The following is a 22,034-nucleotide window of genomic DNA, read 5'->3' on the forward strand; positions in this document are numbered from 1 at the left end:
AATTGATATAAGTAAACATGCAATATTGGAAAAAGTAAAATACTACAGACGATGGAAAAATAGAAAGCTGTTAACAGTTGGGTAGGCAGTATGTGCAAATATTTCAAAATAGGCTATTCTTTGGCGAGGTTGATTCCAATACATTTCATGTGCATCCCACCATGAAAATTAATCTTCTCACTCTTTTGTTATTCCCAAGAAGTTGGGTTTATAAGAGGTTCAACAGAAGAACATTCCGAAGTTCTTCACAAAAAAAAAAAGTCACCAAGCCAAAACGAAGGGATAACCAGAAGCTTGGTCAAAGGAGGTGGGTTTAAAACAAACAGTCTTAAGGGAGTAAGATGTGAAGTGAAGGAGTTGAAGGAGGAACTTCCAGGACATGGGACCTATTTGGCTGAAGATATATTGCCGATAGTGGAGCAATAGGTGCTCGAGGCCGGTGGCAAAAAAAAAATTGAGAGCGGGGAGAGGGGAGCAATGCAGTAATGCTGTGCTGCAGGAGTTTAGAAATGACCAAGGGCATGACCAATTAAGGTACTTAAATATTTGGATGACATTTTTAAATTTGAAGCATTGGGGAAACCGAGGACTAATTAACAGCAAGGAGATGAGTGATCAGAGGGGAATTTGGTACAGGACTAGATAACTGCAGAGTTTGAGAATATGAAGCCAGTCAGAAGAGCAAAAGGTAAAGTTAACTCTGGAAGTGACAAAAGTTTCAATAAGGCTTCAGTAGCAGATGGGCTGAAGTACAGGCAAAGACAGGTGAAGTTAGAGCCATGTACAGGCAATCTTTGTGAAGGAGCATATGTAGCTGGAATCTTAGCTTAGGAGAAAAAGTTGGAGTAGGCTGGAGTTAGTAACAAGGGTCAAAGATGAGGGCTTCAGTCTTCTCACTGTTTCACTGGAGGAAACGCAAGAGATAGGTGCTCGGGGCTAGGACAGGATCGGACCACAGGAGGTTTGACTTGCTGGGCAAGGGAAAGAGGGCAGAAGCAGAGTGGCTTGAACAGATTTTTTCTTTCTTTCATGGGATTTGGGTATCACTTTTGTTGCCCATCACTAATTGCCTTTGAACTGAGTGGCTTGCTAGGCCATTTCAGAGGGCAGTTAAGAGTCAACCACATTGCTGTGTGTCGGGAGTCACACATAGGCCAGACCAGGTAAGGATGTCAGAGGTCCTTCCCTGAAGGACATTATTGAGCCAGATGACAATTATAGTTTCATCGCACCATTACTGAGACTAGCTTTCAATTCCAGATTTATTAATTGAGTTTAAATTCCACCAGCTGCCTTGGTGAGATTTGAATCTGAATTCCCAGGGCATTAACCTGGGCCTCTAGATTACTAGTCCAGTGACATTACCACTACATCAATTACAGAAGCATTGTGAACTAGGAGGATAGTGATAGACTTCAAGAGGGCATAGACAGGCTGGTAGAATGGGCATACGTGTAGCAAATGAAATTTAATGCAGAAAATTTTGAAGTGATTCATTTTGGATGATGGAGAAGCAATATAAAACAAAGGATAGAATTTTAAAGGGGGTGCAGGAGCAGAGGGACCTGGGAATATATGTGCACAAATCATTGAAGGGGGCAAAGCAAGTTGAGAAGGGATACAAGATCCTAGGATTCATAAATAGAGGAATCGAGTACAAAAGAAAAGAAGTTCATCCCTTCGAGCCAGCTCCACCATTCAATGAGATCAAGGCTGATCTTCTACTTCATTTTCTTGCACTATCCCCATATCTCTTCAAGTTTTAAAACTATATAGAGATTTATTGATCTCAGTCTTGAACACACTCAACAACGGAGTCTCCACAGCTTTTTGGGGCAGAGAATTCCAAAGATTCACCACCTTCTGAGTGAAGAAATTCCTCCTCATCTTATTCGGAGACTGTGTCCCCTGGTTCTGGACTCCCCAGCCAGGGGAACATCCTTCCTGCATCAATCCTGTTGAGTCCTGTAAAAATTCTGTACGTTTGAATGAGATCACCTCTCATTTTTCTGAACTCCAGAAAATAAAAGGCAGAGTCTTTTTAATGTTTCCTCATAGGATAATCCCTCCATCCCAGGAATTAGTTTGGTGAACCTTCTTTGCACTTGCTCTATGACAAGTATATCTAATGTAAGTATACACAAGTATATATAATACTCCAGGTGCGATCTCACCAAGGCTGCATATAATTGCAGTAAGATATCTTTATTCCTATACGCAAATCCTCTTTTAATGAAGGCCACCATACCATCTGCCTCCTTAATTGCTTGCTGTACCTGCATTTCAGCTTTCAAATGACTTATGAACAAGGATACCCAAGTACCTTTGAAATTCAACACTTCCCAGCCTCTCACCATTTAATATTCGGACAGTTTTTCCAACCAAAGTGGATAACCTAATTTCTCCACATTGTATTCCATCTAGCAAATTTTTGCCCACTCGCTTAGCCTCTCCAAATCCCCTTGAAGCCTCTTTGCATCCTCCTCACAACTCACTTATACTTAGTTTTGTATCATCTGCAAACATGAAAATATTATGTTTAATCCCACATCCAAATCATTGATATAGATTGCGAATAGCTGGGGCCCAAGCACTGATCCCTGCAGTACCCCACTAGTCACAGCCTGCCAATCTGAAAATGACCCATTTATTCCTACTCTGTTTTCTGTCTGTTAACCAGTTCTCAATCCATACCAGTATATTCCCCCCCAATCCCATGTGCTCTAATTGTGTACTAACCTCTTGTGTGGGATCTTATCAAAAGCTTTCTGAAAATCTAAATATACCACATCCACCACTTCCCCCTTGTCCATTCTGCTCGTTACATCCTCAAAATCTCCCAACAGGTTTGTTAAACATGATTTCTCTTTCATAAATCCACATGGACTCTACCTAATCCTACCATCATTTTCTAAGTGTCCAGTTATCACATCCTTTATTATAGATTCTAGCATTTTCTCTATAAATGATGTCAGGCTAACAGGTCTGTTTTCTCTCTTCCTCCTTTCTTAAATAATGGAGTTACATTTACCAACTTCCAATCTGCAAGAACCATTCCAGAGTCTACAGCATTTTGAAAGATGACCTCCAATGCATCTACTGTCTCTCCAGCCACCTCTTTCAACACTCTGGGATGTAGGTCATCAGGTCCAGGGGTTTTATCTTCTTTAAGTCCCATTAATTTTTCTAATACTTTTTAAAATATCTTGGTTTCTCTTTTACAATTGTCCCTTGATTCTCCATTTTTTCTGGGAGGTTTTTAGTATTTTCCTCCACGAAGACAAAGTATTTGTTTACTATCTCTATTTCCTTATTCCCCACTATAAATTCTCCTGATTTTGCTTGCAATGGACCCACATTTGTCTTTGCTAATATTTTCCTTATTACATACCAAAAAAGCTTTTACAGTCTATTTTATGCTTCTCACCAGTTTACACGCATTCTATTTTCCCTCTCAATCTTTTTCTTGGCCCTTCTTTGCAGAATTCTGAAATGCTCCCAATCCTCAGGATTACTTTTTTGGGCAACTTTATACACCTCTTCCTTTGATCTAATACAATCCTTGATTTCTTTCGTTGCCACAGTTGGAACACTTTCCTTGCTGGGTTTTTATGCATTAAAAGGAACGTATTTTTGTTGTAAACTATTTATTAGTTCTTTAAATGTTAGCCATTGCCTGTCTACCGTCATACCTTTTAATGTAGTTTCCTAATCCACCAATGGCCAATTTTCCCCTCATACCTTCATAGTTTCCTTTGCTTAGATTTAAAACCCCCATTTCTGACTGAACACATCAGTTTCAAACTTAATGTAAAATTCTATCATATTATGGTCACTCTTTCCTAAAGGCTCCTTTACAAGATTACTCATTATCCCTTTTTCAATGCACAATACTAGATCCAAAAGAGCCGTACCCTAGTTGGTTCCTCAACATACTGCTCTAGAACACTCTTGCATACATTCCAAGAATTCATCATCCACATTAGTACTAATAAATACCCAGTCTATCGGTAGATTGAAATCTCCCATAATTACTGTTACATGCACCTCTAATTTCCTGATTTATACTGCAATTTATATTACCACTTCTGTTTGCTGGCCTATAAACAACGCCGACCAATGTTTTCTGCCCCTTCCTTAGTTCCACCCAAACTGATTTTAACTATCTTTAGAACTAAAGTCATCTCTCAACAGTACTAATACCCAATACCTTTTCCAAGCTTCCTGTCCTTCCTGAATGTCACGTACCCTTAGATATTGAGGTCCCAGCTTTGGTTTCCTTGTAGCCACGTCTTCATAACGACTATCAGGTCATACATATGAATTTCGATTTGAGCCAATAATTTATCTGTTTTATTGCGACTGCTGCAGGCAATCAGATACATAACCCTTAATTCAGTTTTTTTTTTTTTAAACTGAATTTGTAAAGGCTGGTCCTATCTACTGGCACACACTCAAGATTACAATCAATGTTCCTGTCTGCCATACTCTGATCATCATTACCTTTATTGCTACCTTGATCTATTGCCTTGTCATTTCCTTTTAATTTACTCAATCTTCCCCTACATGATCCCTTCTCCCCTCTATTTAGTTTAAAGCTCTCTCTAATTCCTGTGTTAAACGGCTCTCTAGAACACTGCTCCCAGCACGGTTCAGGTGAAGTCTGTCCCAATGGTACAGCTTCCACTTTCCCCAGTACTGATGCCATGCCTCATGAACTGGAACCCACTTATCCTATACCAGTCTTCTCTCTAATCTTATTTACTTATGCCAATTTGCATGTGGCTCCGATAATAATCTTGAGATTACCACCTTAGAGGGTGTTTTTTTTTTTAAATTTAGTGCCTAGCTTCTCAGACTCCCTATGCAGAACCACCTTCCTAGCTATGTCATTGGTACCTACGCGGATCACGACCACTGGATCCTTCACCCTCCCACTGCAAGTTCCTCTTCAGCCCTAAGCAGATATCCTGAACCCAGGCATTGGGCAGGCAACAAAGCCTTCTGGACTCTTGCTCCCAGCTGCAGAGAAAAGTATCCATCTTCCTGACTATACTGCCCCCGACTACCACAAAATTCCTTTTAACGCCCACCCCCCCCACCCGAATGGCTTCCTGGACCATGGTGCCATGGTCAGTCTGCTCATTCACACTACAGGCCTTCCTCTTATCTATACAAGCTGCAAGAACCTCGAACTTGTTGCTGAATTGCAAGGGCTGAGGCTGCTCCACTCCCACCTTCGTGATTCCCTTACCTGCCTGACTCACAGTCACATCCTCCTGTCCCTGACCAAATCAGATGACCCTATCCTAAGGGGTGTGACTGCCTTCTGGAACAAAGTGTCCAGGTAACTTTCCCTCTCCCTGATGCATCGCAACGTCTGCAGCTCGGCCTCCAGCTCATCACTTCGAGCCGAAACTCAAGTCACAAACATTTACTACAGACGTGGCTGCCATGGACTGCTGCAGCATTCAGGAACTCCCACATACTGCAGCCACAGCACATCACCTGTCCTTGCATCTTTATTGTATTCATTAAATTAAATTTATTTTTCTTAATTTATAGCTCCCCTCTTCACCAAACTCCCTCACTTACCAAACTCCCTACTTCTCACTCTCAAGCAGCACTAAGCGACTCCTGAATTTATACTCTGAAAAAACAATGAGTCAGCTTTGCTAGAGCTCAAAAACCAGTAGCCACCTAATTAACTAGCTACAGCTCAGAGCTTGTATATCCCTGTTTAAAACTGAAAGAGACTTACAGTAATTTTAGTTAATTGCTGAATGTAAACAAAAACTAGACTGGAGAGATTAACATAGAAACATAGAAAATAGGGCCTGCTCCACCATTCAGAAAAGATCACAGCTGATCGTCTAATTCAGTACCCTGTTCCCCTGAAAATCCCACTTACGAAACTCCCTTCTTCACACGCAGTGCAGACAAGCAGCACTTGGTGCTGGTTCAGCCTCAACTGGAGTATTGTGTCCAATTCTGGGCACTACACAGTACAGAAAAGATTTACAAGAATGGTTCCAGGCATGAGGGACTTCAGTTATGTAGAGAGGTTGCAGAAGCTGAGGGTGTTCTCCTTGGAGAAGGTTGACAGGAGATTTGATAGAGGTGTTCAAAACCATGAGGGATCTGCACAAAGTAGATTGGGAGAAACTGTTCCAATTGGCGGAAGGGTGCAGAAGCAGAGAACACTAATTTAAGGTAGATGGTAAAAGAAGCAAAAACAGAAGGAAAAACCTTTCATGCAGCGAGTGGTTAGGATCCAGAAAGCACTGCCCGGGAGTGTGGCAGAGGCAGATTCAATGGTGGCTTTCAAAAGGGAATTATCTGAAGAGAAAAAATTTGCAGGGCTACGAGGAATAGGCAGGGGAATGTGACGACTGACTGCCTCTTGCAATGCTGGCACAGACACAATTGGCTTATTTTACCTCCCAGATGTCCCTAACATTCAGAGTTGCACCATCTGTTTTGAAAAGGAAGTGAACAAAAAAAAATGACCCCTGTATGTCAAGTAATTGCCATCCTCTGAAATCCATGTTTCTGATATTCCTACTACATCACAGTTCCCTACCGACACCACTCTAATTCCAACATCTTATTTCAAAAGCTTCCAACTTTCTTATTGTAGATTTGAGACTCCAATGTCTGTCCATCCCTGAACAAACAGTACAGCACAGGAAGAGGCCATTCGGCCCTCCAAGCCTGCGCCGATCTTGATGCCTGCCTAAACTAAAACCTTCTGCACTTCCGGGGACCGTATCCTTCTATTCCCATACTATTCATGTATTTGTCAAGATGCCTCTTAAACGTCATTACCATACCTGCTTCCACCATCTCCCCTGGCAGCAAGTTCCAGGCACTCACCACCCTCTGTGTAAAGAACTTGCCTCGCACATCCCCTCTAAACTTTTCCCCTCTCACCTTAAACCTATGTCCCCTAGTAACTGACTCTTCCACCCTGGGAAAAAGCTTCTATCCACTCCGTCCATGCCACTCATAACTTTGTAAACCTCTATCATGTCACCCCTCCACCTCCGTCGTTCCAGTGAAAACAATCAGAGTTTATCCAACCTCTCCTCATAGCTAATGCCCTGCAGAAAAGGCAACATCCTGGTAAACCTCTTCTGTACCCTCTCCAAAGCCTCCACGTCCTTCTGGTCGTGTGGCGACCACAATTGCACGCAATATTCTAAGTGTGGCCTAACTAAAGTTCTGTACAGCTGCAGCATGACTTGCCAATTTTTATACTCTATGCCCCGACCGATGAAGGCAAGCATGAACTCCAATTCCACATGTTACGAGGGTTTCCCTTCTTTTGTCAAAACTTGACAAATCTATATTTCAAAAATGGAAAAGGATTCCATGGAGGTTTGAATCTTGAAGCTGAACATTGGGTTTTTTTCTTAAAAGTTATCAGAAGATTTGGACAGCATGTAAACAAGTTTTTACTGGAAAGCACTGTTTGCAAAGAACCCAACAGGGGGTTGTGTTTTGATTTATGGTCGTCACACGACTTGCCTTTAGAAAGGTTTTAGTTTCATTTTGAACTGTGAAAAAGCCAGCTGGTGTTTGGCTAGAGTCAGTTGGAGTTTGCTTACTGACCTACCAGGAGAACAGAAGATCCAGCCAGCCCACCTTCCTCTTGCAAAGCAAATCCTGTCAAGTTTGTTTCCGGTTGCCTCCTGTATTTGAAGACATTCTGCATGTTTACAGAAATGTTGCATCAAATTTGTGAGACATATGTGAAGCCTTCTGTGCTGAATCTCTTTGAAAGCATCAACATCACCTGCAAAGAACCATTCTAGGAAGATTCCTAGTGGTAGCCGCCTATTTGCCTTTGGGACACCTTGCCAAAACAAAGGACTTCCATACCTTTTTAAGCGTGTTTTTAAAAAAAAATTCCTTCTATTTCTTTGTAACAGCTGTAAACAAAAATCCCTTTTTCTCCCCCCCCCCCCCCAGTAAACTGATTTTGTGTGCGCGCGCATGTGTACACTCACAGTACTGTGGGTGTACCTACCCCACATGGACTGCAGCAGTTGAAGGCAGCAGCTCACCACCACCTTAAGGACAATAAATGCTGGCCTAGCCAGCAAAGCCCACATCCCATGAATGAATAAAAAAAGGGCTGGGATGAAAGAGGAGGCTTTGATATTTCAATTCGTGCTCACATCTACTTCATTATTGGTTAAGACTTGGTTTACAATAAAAGGATAATTTTGTTTATTAAAGAAACCTGGTGGATGTACTTTATTCTGGGGGGGGGAAAAAAAATAAGAGTATCTGATTAAATTTTCCCACATACTGAAACAATCAAATATATGTTGTGACCTGTGGAGAAATGGGACTGAATTAACAGTGCACTCCTCCCACCTCAATCGTAACACGCGCCATGCTCGCTGTTGATTTCCTTCAATCCCATGCTCTTTCTGGCTTAAAGATCTTATTTCCTTCCCATCTATTTCAAATGACATTTCATTTCTGCCTCCATGTGCTTTGCAGTCACCTTAGGCCTACTTCACTTCACCTCTCCTGTACAGTACTTTCTGTTCTGGAATTACTTCATTATTTATGAATGGAGTATTGTTATACTCGCATCATGCGACCAGCCGCTTGTTGACCCGATTTTTTTTTTAAAGTCAATTTCCTTTTTTCCGAAATACTGACAGCATACCAGAGAATAGTATTTTGCATTGACCTTTGAGCCATTTCTCATATTTGTAGTTTTTAAGTTAAGATCTTATCTTCCCTTATGGTAATTATCTCTACACAGAACAGTACTACCGGGTATGGTTATGACCTCAGTACAGACTGTTAACTTTAAAACGAGAGATATGAACTTCCCAGACCGATTAAAGAATTGCATGACAAGAGTTCACGTTTTAAGACTTTTACTGTAACTAAACTATAGATCAACATTAACTAAAAACGGTACTTAGTAGGGAGCTAATACACTAAATTAGAGAAAGGTATTTCCCATTAACTTAACACTTGAAAACTCTACACCAAATTTGTATGTTAGTGTTCTCATCAAAAAGGTATCCTTGTAGTTATAAGTCCCAAATGCCTCCCAGTTGCAATGGGTTGGATCTCCCAGTATTCCTGTCAAAGCCCACATGATCTTCGTTCACTTCATCCGAGCACATTCAACTGATCTTCTGTTAATAAGGTAATCTCTGGTGACTCCGTTGGTTTTTTCTCTTCCACGAACTGACTTTCGAACTGGGATCTAATCTTAGCCTTTTGCTGCATCGGTGATCTGAGAAGAGCTGTTTTTCTCTTTGGACAATGCAGCTCTGCTGGTCTTCCTTTCAGCCTGTCTGCAGACCTAGGAAAGCCTTTCAAATTTGTCCAGATCAAAAAGTCAATGGTTGTTTGCCTTTTACAATTCAGAGCCCAGACTGACCATAGCAAAACCACCTGGGCCTTCCTGTTTCCAGGCGTTAAAAAAATTGCAACTTGAATCTGCATTTTTAGGGCCCCTGGCTCCCTGTTTACAACCTGGGAGAGTGAAACCCATTGCCCTTTAGGTGTCACAATCTTGCACCTGGCTTTCAAAAGGGTCTCTGATCTGGGTTCCTTGTTCTCGTGGTAACCAAGGCCTTCAGCTCATCTCCGGAAGAATTTTTACACTGTATTAAAGATCTTTAAAACAATCACACTACAAAGTCCAGCATTCATAACAGTACCTGCATATCCCTTCGCATCATGCAATATGCAATGCTCTAGTTCCAGGTAGACAGCTGACCATCCTGTAACTATTGCTCATAAAACACACATAACGAAGTACTTTTCAGAAAAGCATCAATCTCTGTGACCTGCAAATAACATTTTTGTCTAGACTGTCCCCTCTAACTTTCTCTTCTGCAACCTCAACTTTCTAAATGCTGAACAGTACTGTTCTCCAACAGCCACGTGTACAAGAGTCCAAAGAAAAATGGATGTATTTGTCTTTTTAAAATATTGACTTTTGAGAGCGAGAGAGAACCCCCAGAAAACAGCATCTAAATTCCAACAAACCAGAAGGCACATGCTGTAGAATTCTACATCTACACCTATACAGCAGTGAATAAGTGATCCACTGACTTCAAATAAACTTTCAACAAAAAGAAATCGACACCTCAGACCTGCAACCAGCAAGAACTTGACTTCCAAGAGAATTCAACAGGCTACCATGACCTCCCCACCCCACCCCCAAACCAAGCCCCCTCCCACTTAGAATCACTTACCCCTTTTTCCCCTCTCTCTGTCTCCTCTCGTGTGTGCATGAGCGAACACGTGAGTGGATGTGGTTGCAACAATTTAAGGTCAATTATATTGATCAATTAATAATTGATTTTCTATTTTAAACCTACAAGAAAACCTGTCGCTGTCTAGTTATTCGACAATAAAACACAAGGGGTTAAACCCTAATAAAACACACTTGCTGCGGTCAGGTGGGAAATAGTGGGAACCACCCAAATCTCACCATGTGGCTGTAACGCGATATAATCACTTGTGTAGCTTGAAAGGATTTTGTACTTGTTCTTTTACTAACTCGAATCCATCTTGTTCCTCTATTTTCTTGGCTTCCTTTAGCATTTGTCTCTGTCCTGCTCTCCAGCTCCATTCATTCACTCTCAAAGTCTGATGTGAGCCTAGTCAAATTACTTATCAGATGTTTCACTCAAATGAATCTCGGTATCCATTTAACCTCAAAAATCCTCTCTCATCCATCTGTCTTTGCATGTTTCTGTACCTTGCTCCCTTTCTTTAAAGTGACTTGACCTGCCTATTGTATCTGTTTCTAGTTTGCAAAGATCACACACCAAACTCACGGTCTCTATTTGTGATACTGCTCTTAATTTGTCCCGTTACCCACTTGTTTCATCCCAAGTATTTCCTTTTGATTTTGCTTTTATTTAGTGCTCATGTAATTTTTTTTGCACTTATTTTGGATGTGTGTTTTTCAAAAATTTTTAAACTCAGGTATTCCTATTCATTTTGGATAGCGTTGGATGGATCCCTTCGTCAGCTAATTCATACAGATGTTTTTTTTTCCCCTCACCACTGCACCTCTAGTGCTATTTCTTTAAACCTACCTGCGCTGCAGTTTTTTTCTTGCACCCGTTACCTCACCTGACTGCTGAAACTTTTCAGAAGGCCTTGGAGAATCAAGCTCTGCAGCAAAGTATTGGGCTCATTACAGTTTAGCTTTTCCTGAACCTAGTTTACTCCTGATGGAGTCCTTCATCCACTATTAGAGTCATAGATTCGTACAGCATAGAAACAGGCCCTTTGGCCCACTGCGTCCAAGCTGGCCATAATCCTACCTGCCTGCATTAATTCCATACCCCTCTATGCCTTGCTCATTCAAGTACCTGTCCATATGCCTCTTAAATGTTGCTACTGTTCCTGCCTCCACCACCTCTTCCGGCAGCTCATTGCCAGATACCCACTATTCTTTGTGTGAAAAATTTACCCCTTTGATCCCCTTTAAACCTGCGCCCTCTCACCTTAAGTCTATGCCCTCTAGTTTTAGTCACCCCTACCATGGGAAACAGCCTCTGGCTATCTACCCTATCTATGCATCTCATAATTTTATATACCTCTATCATGTCCCCTCTCAACCACCTTCGCTCCAGGGAAAACAGACCTAGCCTATCCAATCTCTCTTTATAACTCAAGCCCTCCAAACCAGACAACATCCTGGTGAATATTTTCTGCACCCTCTCTAGCTTAATCACATCTTTCCTGTATTGCAGCAACCAGAACTGCACACAGTACTCCAAACGCGGCCTAACCAACGTTATGTACAACTGTAACATGACGTCTCAACTCTTGTACTCAATGCCTCGGCTGATGAAGGCAAGCATGCCATACGCCTTCTTCACCACCCTGTCTACCTATGTCACCACTTTCAGGGAACTATGTACTTGCACCCCTATATCTCTCTGCTCAAGAACACTCCCCAGGGCCCTGCCATTCACTGTATATGTCCTGCCCTGGTTTAACTTCCCAAATTGCATCACTTCACACTTGTCTGCATTAAATTCCATTTGTCAATCCCTTGCCCACTTTCCCAGTTGATCTATATCCTGTTGTAACCTTAGACAACCTTCTTCACTGTCCACTATACCACCAATTTTAGTGTCATCTGCAAACTTACTAATCATGCCGCCTACATTCACATCCAAGTCATTAATATATGACAAACAACAGAGGGCCCAGCACCGTACCCTGCGGCACACCACTGGTCACTGGCTTCCAATCTGAAGAACCCTCCACTACCATCCTCTGCCTCCTATCACCAAGCCAATTTTGTATCCAATTGGCTAGCTCACCCTGGATCCCATGTGTGCGAACCTTCTAGACCAGCCTACCATGCGGGACCTTGTCAAAGGCCTTGCTAAAGTCCATGTAGACAACATCCATCGCCCTGCCCTCGCCAATCCTCTTGGTCACCTCCTCAAAAAACACAATCAAACTCGTGAGACATGATTTCCCACGCACAAAGCTATGCTGACTATTCCTAATTAGACCTTGCCTTTCCAAATGCATATAAATCCTGCCTCTCAGAATCCCTTCCAATAACTTTCCCACCACGGATGTAAAGCTCACCGGCCTGTAGTTCCCTGGCTTATCCCTGCTGCCCTTCTTAAATAAAGGCACAACATTAACTATCCTGCAGTCTTCCAGTACCTCACCCGTGGCCAACGATGATACACAAATCTCTGCCAGGGTCCCAGCAATCTCCTCCCTATGTGCTTCAATAGACCCAACACCGCCTCCTTTGTAATGTTGATATGCTCCAGGATATCGCTGTTCCCTCCCTCACTAGCTTCCATGACCTTCTCCATGGCAAATACGGACGAGAAGTATTCATTTAAGACCTCGCCCATTTCCCATGGCTCCACACAGATTGCACACTGATCCTTAAGGGGACCTACTCTCTCCCTCCCGACCCTTTTACTCTCAATATACTTACAGAATCTTTTAGGATTCTCCTTTATCTTATCTGCCAGGGAAATCTCAAGGCCCCTTTTTGCCCTCCTAATTTCCTTAAGTGTACTTCTACATCCCCTATCCTCTGAGGGACTCGCTCGATCCCAGCTGCCTATACCTGACATATGCCTCCTCCTTTGTCCTGACCAGACCCTCAATATCCCTAGTCAACCAAGGTTCCCTAAACTTGCCAGCCTTGTCCTTCCATCTAACAGGAACATGCCAGCCCTGAACTCTTCCCATCTCACTTTTAAAAGCCTCCCACTTGCCAGACGTCCCTTTACCTGTAAACAGCCTCTCCCATTCAACTTTTGAGAGTTCCTGTCTGATACCATCGGAAGTAGCCGCCCCGCGATTGAGGACGTCAACCTGAGGACCAGTCCTATCCTTTTCCATAACGAGGGGGGGGGGGGGGGGGGAGAGAGAGAGGGGGCAGAGAGAGAGGGGGCAGAGAGAGAGAGAGGGAGAGAGAAAAAGAAAGAGAGAGAGAGATAAGAAAAATTCAAGATCTGGAGATTTGGTTTAGATTAAAGATCAGGATCAATATGGCGAAGTCCTGGAGAAATCTCAATACCCTCAATCCTACATAGTCCAGACAGACCAGGGATGGATAAGGAGAAATAGATGATCAGTGGTACAGGTATCACAGAAAAAACAAATGGGGGGGAAAAAATTCAAAAGCATTAGCTACCAGAAAGCTGATGAACCAGTAACACAACTAACAACAGCTAAAACAGAGAAACTGAGCCATCCAGATGTTTTGCTCACCCACAAGAAAAAGTGACGAAGAACCACCGAAAGATAGAAAGAGGGTAGTAAATGTCTGGAATTCTCTACCTCAGAGTTGTGGAGGCTAGATCACTGCAAGTATTTAAAGAGTAGGTAGATAGATTTTTGAAATATCGGGGAGTTGAGGGCTATGAGGAGCTGGCACGAAAGAGGAGTTGAGATCTGTGGCAGATCAGCCATGATCTTATCGAATGACGGGGCAGGCTTGAGGGGCCGAATGGCCTACTCCTGCTCCTATTTCTTATGTTCTTATGAAAAACCCACAAGTGAAAAAGGAACACCATGGCAAAGTCATGAGAACCCCACAGCGTTAGAGCTGTTGAATAAAATCAGAGACTTGGTGGCAGATGTAGTATAATGTACATGAGCTGTTAAGTTTAGTTTAGAGATACAGCACTGAAACAGGCCCTTCGGCCCACCGAGTCTGTGCCGACTATCAACCACCCATTTATACAAATCCTACACTAATCCCATATTCCTACCACATCCCCACCTGCCCCTATATTTCCCTACCACCTACCTATACTAGGGGCAATTTATAGTGGCCAATTTACCTACCAGCCTGCAAGTCTTTTGGCTTGTGGGAGGAAACCGGAGCACCCGGAGAAAACCCACGCAGACACAGGGAGAACTTGCATGGGTTTGCATGGGTAAATTATGCATACAGACCTTAAGCATCATCACAGGACGTGATGTCGAGAGTCTGAACCTCAAGTTGCTCAGTGTTAATGCAGATGCCTTACAGATAAGAACCCTGTAAATAAACTCTTGTTACTTTGCCCCAAAGTCTACTATTCTTATTTATTATAGGCACACAAAGCAGCAGAGTACAAAAATAAGCCCAGCAACTACAGGCCAATCAGTTTAACTTTGGTGGTGGGGAAACAATAATTCGGGACAAAAAGAATAGTCACCTGGACAAATGCAGGTTAATTAAAGAAAGCAAGAATGGATTTGTTAAGGGAAAAATCATGTTTAACTAACTTGCTGGAGTTTTTTTGAAGATGTAACAGAGGGTCGATGAGGGCAATGCTGTTGATGCGGTGTACATCAAATGTCAGTGTCAAACAGTAAAATTATAGCTCATGGAATAAAAGGGACAGCAGCAACATGTATACGAAATTGGCTGAGTGACAGGAGATAGACAGTAGTGGTTAATGGATGTTTTCCAGGCAGTAAGAGTCAGAGTTATACAGCACAGAAACAGGCCCTTCAGCTCATTGTGTCCATGCCAGCCATCAAGCACCTATCGATTCTAATCCCATTTTCCAGCACTTAGCCCTTGGCTTGTACGCTATGGCATTTCAAGTGCTCATCTGAATACATAAATGTTCTCAGGGTTCCTGCCTCTACCACCTCTTCAGGCAGTGTTCCAGATTCCAACCATCCCTGGCTGAAAAGTTTTTCCTCAAATCCCCTCTAAACCTCCTGCCCCTTACTTTAAAATCTATGCCCCCTAGTTATTGACACCTCCGCAAAGGGATAAGTTTTTTCCTATCGACCCCCCTCAATGTTGTATACCTCATTCAGGTCCCCTCTGAGCCTTCTCTGCTCCAAGGAAAACAACCCTAGCCTATCTGGTCTCTCTGTATAGCTGAAATGCTCCAGCCCAGGCAACATCGTGGTGAATCCCCTCTGCACCCTCTCCAGTGCAATCACATCCTTGCTATAGTGTGGCGATCAGAACTATACACCAGTACTCCAGCTGTGGCAGCTCCATCATAAGGTTTTAGTGGAGTTCTCCAGGGGTCAGTGTTAGGACTCATAATATATATTAATGACCTGGTGTACAGGGCGCCATTTCAAAATTTGCACATGAAACTTAGATTTGCAAGGAGGATAATGTAGAACTTCAAAAGGACACACACAAGTTGGTGGAATGGGCAGACTAGTGGCAGATGAAGTTCAGTGCACAGAAATGTGACGTGATTCATTTTCGTAAAAACATGGAGACACAAAACAAAATGAAGTGTACGTATACACAAAAATACAAATTAGGAGTAGGAGTGGGCCACTCGACCCCTCGAGTCTGCTCCGCCATTCAACAAGATCATGGCTGATAGAATTTTAGCCTCAACTCCACATTCCTGCCTACCCCCAATAACCTTTCACCCGCTTGCTCATCAAGAATCTATCTATCTCTGCCTTAAAAACAAAGATTCTACTTCCACTGTCTCTTGAAGTGGAGTTCCAAAGACTCATGACCCTCAGAGAAATATCTTCCCATGTCTTAAATAGGCGACCCGTTATTCTAGTTCTAGATTTTCCCACAAGAGGAAACATACTTTCAACACCCACCCTGTCGAAACCCTTCAAGATCTGATGTTTCAATCAAGTCACCTACTTACTATTCTAAACTCCAGCAGATACAAGCCTAGCCTGTCCAACCTTTCCTCATAAGACAACTTGTCCATTCCAGGCATTAGGCGAGCAAACTTCCTCTGAATTGCTTCCAACGCATTTATATCCTTCCTTAAAGGGGTGCAGAAGCAGAGGGGCTTGGGTGCATAAGTGCATAAAGAAGTTATGTTGTATTTGTGTAACCATAGAAACACAGAAAATAGAGGTAGGCCATTCAGTCCTTCAGGCCTGCTCTGCCATTCAAAAAAGATCATGGCTGAGCATCTAATTCAGTACCCTGTTCCCGCTTTCTCCCTATATCTCTTAGGCATTAAGAAATATATCTATCTCCTTCTTGAATATATTTAATGACTTGGCCTCCACTGCTTTCTGCGGTAGAGAATTCCACAGGTTCACCACCCTCTGTGAAGAAATTTCTCCTCATCTCGGTTCTAAATGGCATACCCCCATAAAAGACACTAGTTCGGCCTCAGCTAGAGTATTGCGTCCGGTTCTGGGTGCCGCACTTGAGGAAAGATGTGAAGGCATTGGAGAGAGTGCTGAAAAGATTCACAAGAATGGGTCCAAGAACTAAGAACTTCATTTATGAAGGCAGATTGGAGAAGTTGGGACTGTTGTCATTGCAGAAGAGAAGGCAGAGAGGTGATTTGATAAAGGTATTTCAAATCATGAGTCTAGACAGTAGATAGGGAGAAGCTTGTTCTCGATCCTGTGTGGGAACAGAGGGCAGAGATTTGAAGTAATTGGCAAGATATACAAAAGTGACACGAGAAAAAACTTTTTCATGCAGCGAGTGGTTATGGTCTGGAATGCACTGCCAGAGTGTGGTGGAGCAGATTCAAATCAAGACATTCAAAAAGGGAACTAGACAGTTATCTGAAAAGGAAGAATGTGCAGGGTTATGGGAGAAGGCGGAGGAATGGCATCAGGTGAATCGCTCATTCGGAGTGCTGGTGCGGACATGAGCCAAATGGCTTCCTTCTGCGCTGCAACTGTTGTGATTCTGTGAAGTGGCAAGCAATGACCATCTCCAAGACAGCACCTAACCATTTCCCCTTGACATCCAATAGCAAGGCCATCACCAACTTCACCACCAGCATCCTAGGTTTCATTATTGGCTATAAACTCAAACAGACCAGCCACATAAATGCTGTGGCTACTAAAGCAAGTCAGAGGCTGGGTATTCTGTGACATGTGGCTCAGCTCCTGATTCCCTAAAGTCTTCAAAGCCCATATCAGGAGAGTGACTGAATACAATACAGTCCTCGTTAACGGGAGATCAGGGGCTAGCCAAAACATTCACCCTTCACCACAGGCATATGGTGGTTGGTGTGACCCATCTACAGGATGCACTGCGTCAACTTACCAAGCCAATAGCACTTCTCAAGTCGTGCACTGTCCCAACTTTGACAAATATCGTTGTTTCTTCATTAATGCTGGTTCAAAATTCTAGAACTGCCTACCCAGCATCGTGGGAGAACCTTCAATATTGACTGCTGCAGTTCTACAAGACTCACCACTAAATTCTTAAGGGCAACTAGAGATGGGGAATAAATGACAATCTTACCAACGATACCTACATCCCAAGAATGAAATAAAATTCTTGACGGGATACAGTGTGATAGAGTTTTGATCAGTTGGCCACAGGGCTGCTTAGCTGACTATAGCTTGGATGTTTTTGTTAATAATGCAAATAGCCATATGCGGTAGCCTCATTAAATCAGTGCACTTAATGGTATGCTTAGTGCTGCTGCTGGTGACACAGCAGGCCACAGGATTATAGGATATTGTTTTACTGTTCCACTAATGATGGCCTAGTGTCTCATAAGCACCTAGTTCTGTTTTGCTGATGCATTCTATCTGTCCGACATTATAGTAGAGAGCGTCCTTACTGAAGGTGAGACATTTGTCTTTACAAGGATTGCTTATTCCTACAAACGTTATCGCGGACAGAGAATCTGCGTCAGGTAGTTTGGTGTGGACAAGGTTAAGTAAGTTGCTCCATAATGTTGGTAACTCATCATCTGATACAGGCCCAGTCTGGTAGTTGTATCTATCAAAACACGGTCAGTGATGGGTACTTCCACGTCACTTAGCGCTGAGCAATGAAGTCCCCCATCTAGAACAAATTTTACCCTTCCTTCCTTCAGGGCTTCCTCCAAGTTGTGTTCAATATAATTCTACGAAGTACCGATTTTTTCAGATCAAGAGGGTGGAGTAACTGGTAAATCAATGAATTTGCTTAGCCTTTTTTTTTAAAAACAAGATCGGAGACTTGAATCAGTGTTGAGGACTGCTGGCGCCATATCCACCTGACTGCATACCCATGTGTACCCATCACTAGCCTGACTGTCTTGCCGCTGGATTAGGACATACTCAAGGATGAAAAGCCTGGAAGCCTGGCTGACAGGACAGCTATCAAGTTAGTCCCTTTCAGGTCTATATAACTCAACATAGAGAATGTACTCACCAAGACATTGGGGAAGAAGTTGACTGAAATGTCAGATGGAGTTTAATCCGGACAAATGTGAGGTAATGCATTTTGGAAGATCTAATACAGGTGGGAAGTATACAGTAAATGGCAGAACCCTTAGGAGTATTGACAGGCAGAGAGATCTGGGCGTACAGGTCCACAGGTCACTGAAAGTGGCAACGCAGGTGGATAAGGTAGTCAAGAAGGCATACGGCATGCTTGCCTTCATCAGTCGGGGCACAGAGTTTAAAAATCGGCAAGTCATGCTGCAGCCGTACAGAACCTTAGTTAGGCCACACTTAGAATAGTGTGTGCAATTCTAGTCGCCACACTACCAGAAGGTGGAGGCGGCTTTGGAGAGGGTACAGAAGAGGTTTACCAAGATGTTGCCTGGTCTGGAGGGCATTAGCTATGAGCAGAGGCTGGATAAACTCGGATTGTTTTCACTGGAATGACGGAGGTGGTGGGGTGACATGATAGAGGTTAACAAAGTTATGAGTGGCATGGACAGAGTGGATAGTCAGAACCTTTTTCCCCCAGAGTGGAAGAGTCAGTTACTAGGGGGACATAGGTCTAAGGTGCGAGGGGAGAAGTTTAGAGGGGATGTGCGAGGCAAGTTCTTTACACAGAGGGTGGGGAGTGCCTGGAACTTGCTGCCGGGGGAGGTGGTGGAAGAAGGTACGATAGTGATGTTTAAGAGGCACCTTGACAAATACATGAATAGGATGGGAAGAGGGATATGGTCCCTGGAAGTGCAGAAGGTTTTAGTTTAGACAGGTATCAGGATCGGCGCAGGCTTGGAGGGCTGAATGGCCTGTTCCTGTGCTGTACTGTTCTTTGAACCATCGGAGCAGGATCTTAAAACAGTCGACACTGAAACTGGGTACCGAAAATTAAAAATTACTCTACTTCCTTGAACTAACATTCCTTACCTTGATGAATGCAAGCTACACAAAAATATTTTGAAAACTGTTCATACCATTAGTGAAAAGACCAACCTTAACTATGATGCCTCCAAAGGTAAAACAGCCATCAAATAGTCACCAACTTACCCCAATGACAAAGTATAGCCACTTAAGCAAGTTACAGACACAGAAATTCTTCAATCACATTCACGAGAAGGGAAATTTATTAAAAAAACATGCAATTCAGCACCCTAAGGTAAAGCTGAAATGTATTACTTCCAAGACACAAATCCCTGAAACAGGCTTGAGTCTAATTTTCCAAATAAAGGATATGGGGCTATTATTACTGCTCAAAATTTCATTTTGAATAATTCCTGCTTTTCATTACTCCACTTTATCTTCTGTATTTTTCACAAAGACTAGCAATAGCAAATAAATATCTGCAGCCAGTGATATTAAAAGGTAGTGACTGATGTCACAGGTTAAAAACTTCTCATCAGGGTTATCTGCAACTCAGTTTCAACATGCGGCCAATCAGAATGTTGTAGTTTTATGTACTGCAACTGACCACACTTAGTTCACATCAGTTAATATGGGAACTTTTGTATGAGTGAGGATGGAGAAAAACAAAATAATTTTAGGAAAATAAATTTAAAAAGGAACTATTTGGAAAGATCAGGCTTGAAAAGATAATGGAAAATGAACAGATGGACCCCATATGGAATAGAGCTGTGAGACAGTAAAGGAAAGCTTTGTGGTGATCTTCATTGGAGAAAAGTTAGCACCACCATTTGGTGCAGTATAGTATTCATCCTCACTGTGGTCAGGAAGATGATAGTGCATTCACCACTGCGTTGTTGAGCAATGTCTGGTACTTGCTGTCAGTCCAGCAAGGGCTCAAAACTATCCTCCCCAGTTTTCTAATTATCAGCTACTGAATTGGCATGTGGCAATAAGGAACCCTTGGGGTCATGCTAGCTCCACGATAGAAGTTAGCTGTGCAATAACAGTCAATCCCCAAAGGCACTGAGCAATCAGTTAACCACAAGGACATTATGGATGATTGATTGCCTGATTAGTTTGAATTATACATTTTGAGACAAAAGATTCTGAAAGGGCTTGATAGGGTAGAAGCTGAGAGATTGTTCCCACTGGTCAGGGAATCTAGAACACGGGGACACAGTCTCAGGATAAGGGGTCAACCATTCAGGATTGAGATGAGGATAAATTACCTCACTCAAAAGGTTGTGAATCTTTGGAATTCTCTACCCGAGAGGGTTGTGGATGCTCCATTATTCAATACATTTAAGGCTGGTATAGACAGATTTGTGGTCTCGCAGGGAAATAAAGGGATATGGGGAGCAGGCAGGAAAGTTGAATTGAAGCCCAAGATTAGTCATGATCATATTGAATGGCGGTCCTTATGGTCTACTTCTGCTCCTATTTCTTGTGTTCTTATAGAACTCACTAAGAGTGAGAAAGGGATTCGGAAGAGTTTCTTAATGCAGAAAGTAGTTAGTGCATGGAGTTCTTCACCACAGAGAATACGGAGGTAAATATGCTGTACCTTATAAGAAGTAGCTATGAAAGACAGAATTGTAGAATTTATTCTCAAAAGATTTTAGCCAAGAGCTAAGAGCTACAATGGGTTGAATAGCCTTCTTCTGTGCTGTAACTGAGTCTAAATCTAACCTATACATTTGTGAAAGGCAGGTTGTACAATGTAACTTTTCTGGAATTTTAATATAAACAAAGCTCGTGAACATTCAATATCGAGCATTTAGGAAACATTTTGACATAGTCCCTCATGACTTTTAGTTAGAAATAAAGCGCATGCAAATGAAGATGTGATTGTTGGTTTAGATCGGATAGTTCATAGAATCACAAAACGTATCCAATGTTAGTAATTATAATTGGGAAAACAATATCAAAAGGTGAACTTATGAATCATTGTCCATTATATTTATTGCTGACCTAAAAAGTGATATTGCAAGTATAATTTCTCAATTAGCACACAGCTATAGTGCCTGTGCACAGAGATAGTGCCTGAAAAATATTGCCCAATGAGTCCCTTGAGTATCAAATGTTTTGTACAAGAACTTAATGTTCATATATCCCCAATGCCTTCCTTCACTGCAATCCCTGAACCCCAAATAAACCAATTTAAAGCAAGATGGCCCACATCCTATCCTACATCAGCCTGCATCAATTATTCCCTCAAAATGTACATTGGCTCTGTCTGCCAACACATGGGATTCAAAATTCGCATACGCATTTATAATTTCCCCCATGGCTTCACCCTCCCTGGAATCTGCTTCCTCCAGCCTGTGCCTTTCATTTTGCCAACTCTGGCCTGTGCATCTTCCCCTTCCTCCACTCCTCCATTGATGGCACGGCCTTTAGCCAGCTCGGTCTTACTCTCTTTAAAAACTTTCCTTTTAATGCCTTCACATTGCTGTTACTGTAATTTTCTCCCAAAACACATTTTTAAACAATGCTTTTGGTCTTCT

At 42.5% G+C, this 22,034-nt stretch overlaps 1 protein-coding gene across 1 annotated transcript in view; it reads right to left on the reverse strand.

Annotated features, from left to right (window-relative positions):
- Nucleotides 1-22,034, reverse strand: part of LOC137369830 (DNA topoisomerase 1-like) — a 215,935-nt gene that overhangs the window by 183,868 nt on the left and 10,033 nt on the right. The window lies entirely within an intron of this gene.

Source organism: Heterodontus francisci, chromosome 5 (genome assembly GCF_036365525.1).
Source record: "Heterodontus francisci isolate sHetFra1 chromosome 5, sHetFra1.hap1, whole genome shotgun sequence".
In the NCBI taxonomy this organism is placed as follows: domain Eukaryota; kingdom Metazoa; phylum Chordata; class Chondrichthyes; order Heterodontiformes; family Heterodontidae; genus Heterodontus; species Heterodontus francisci.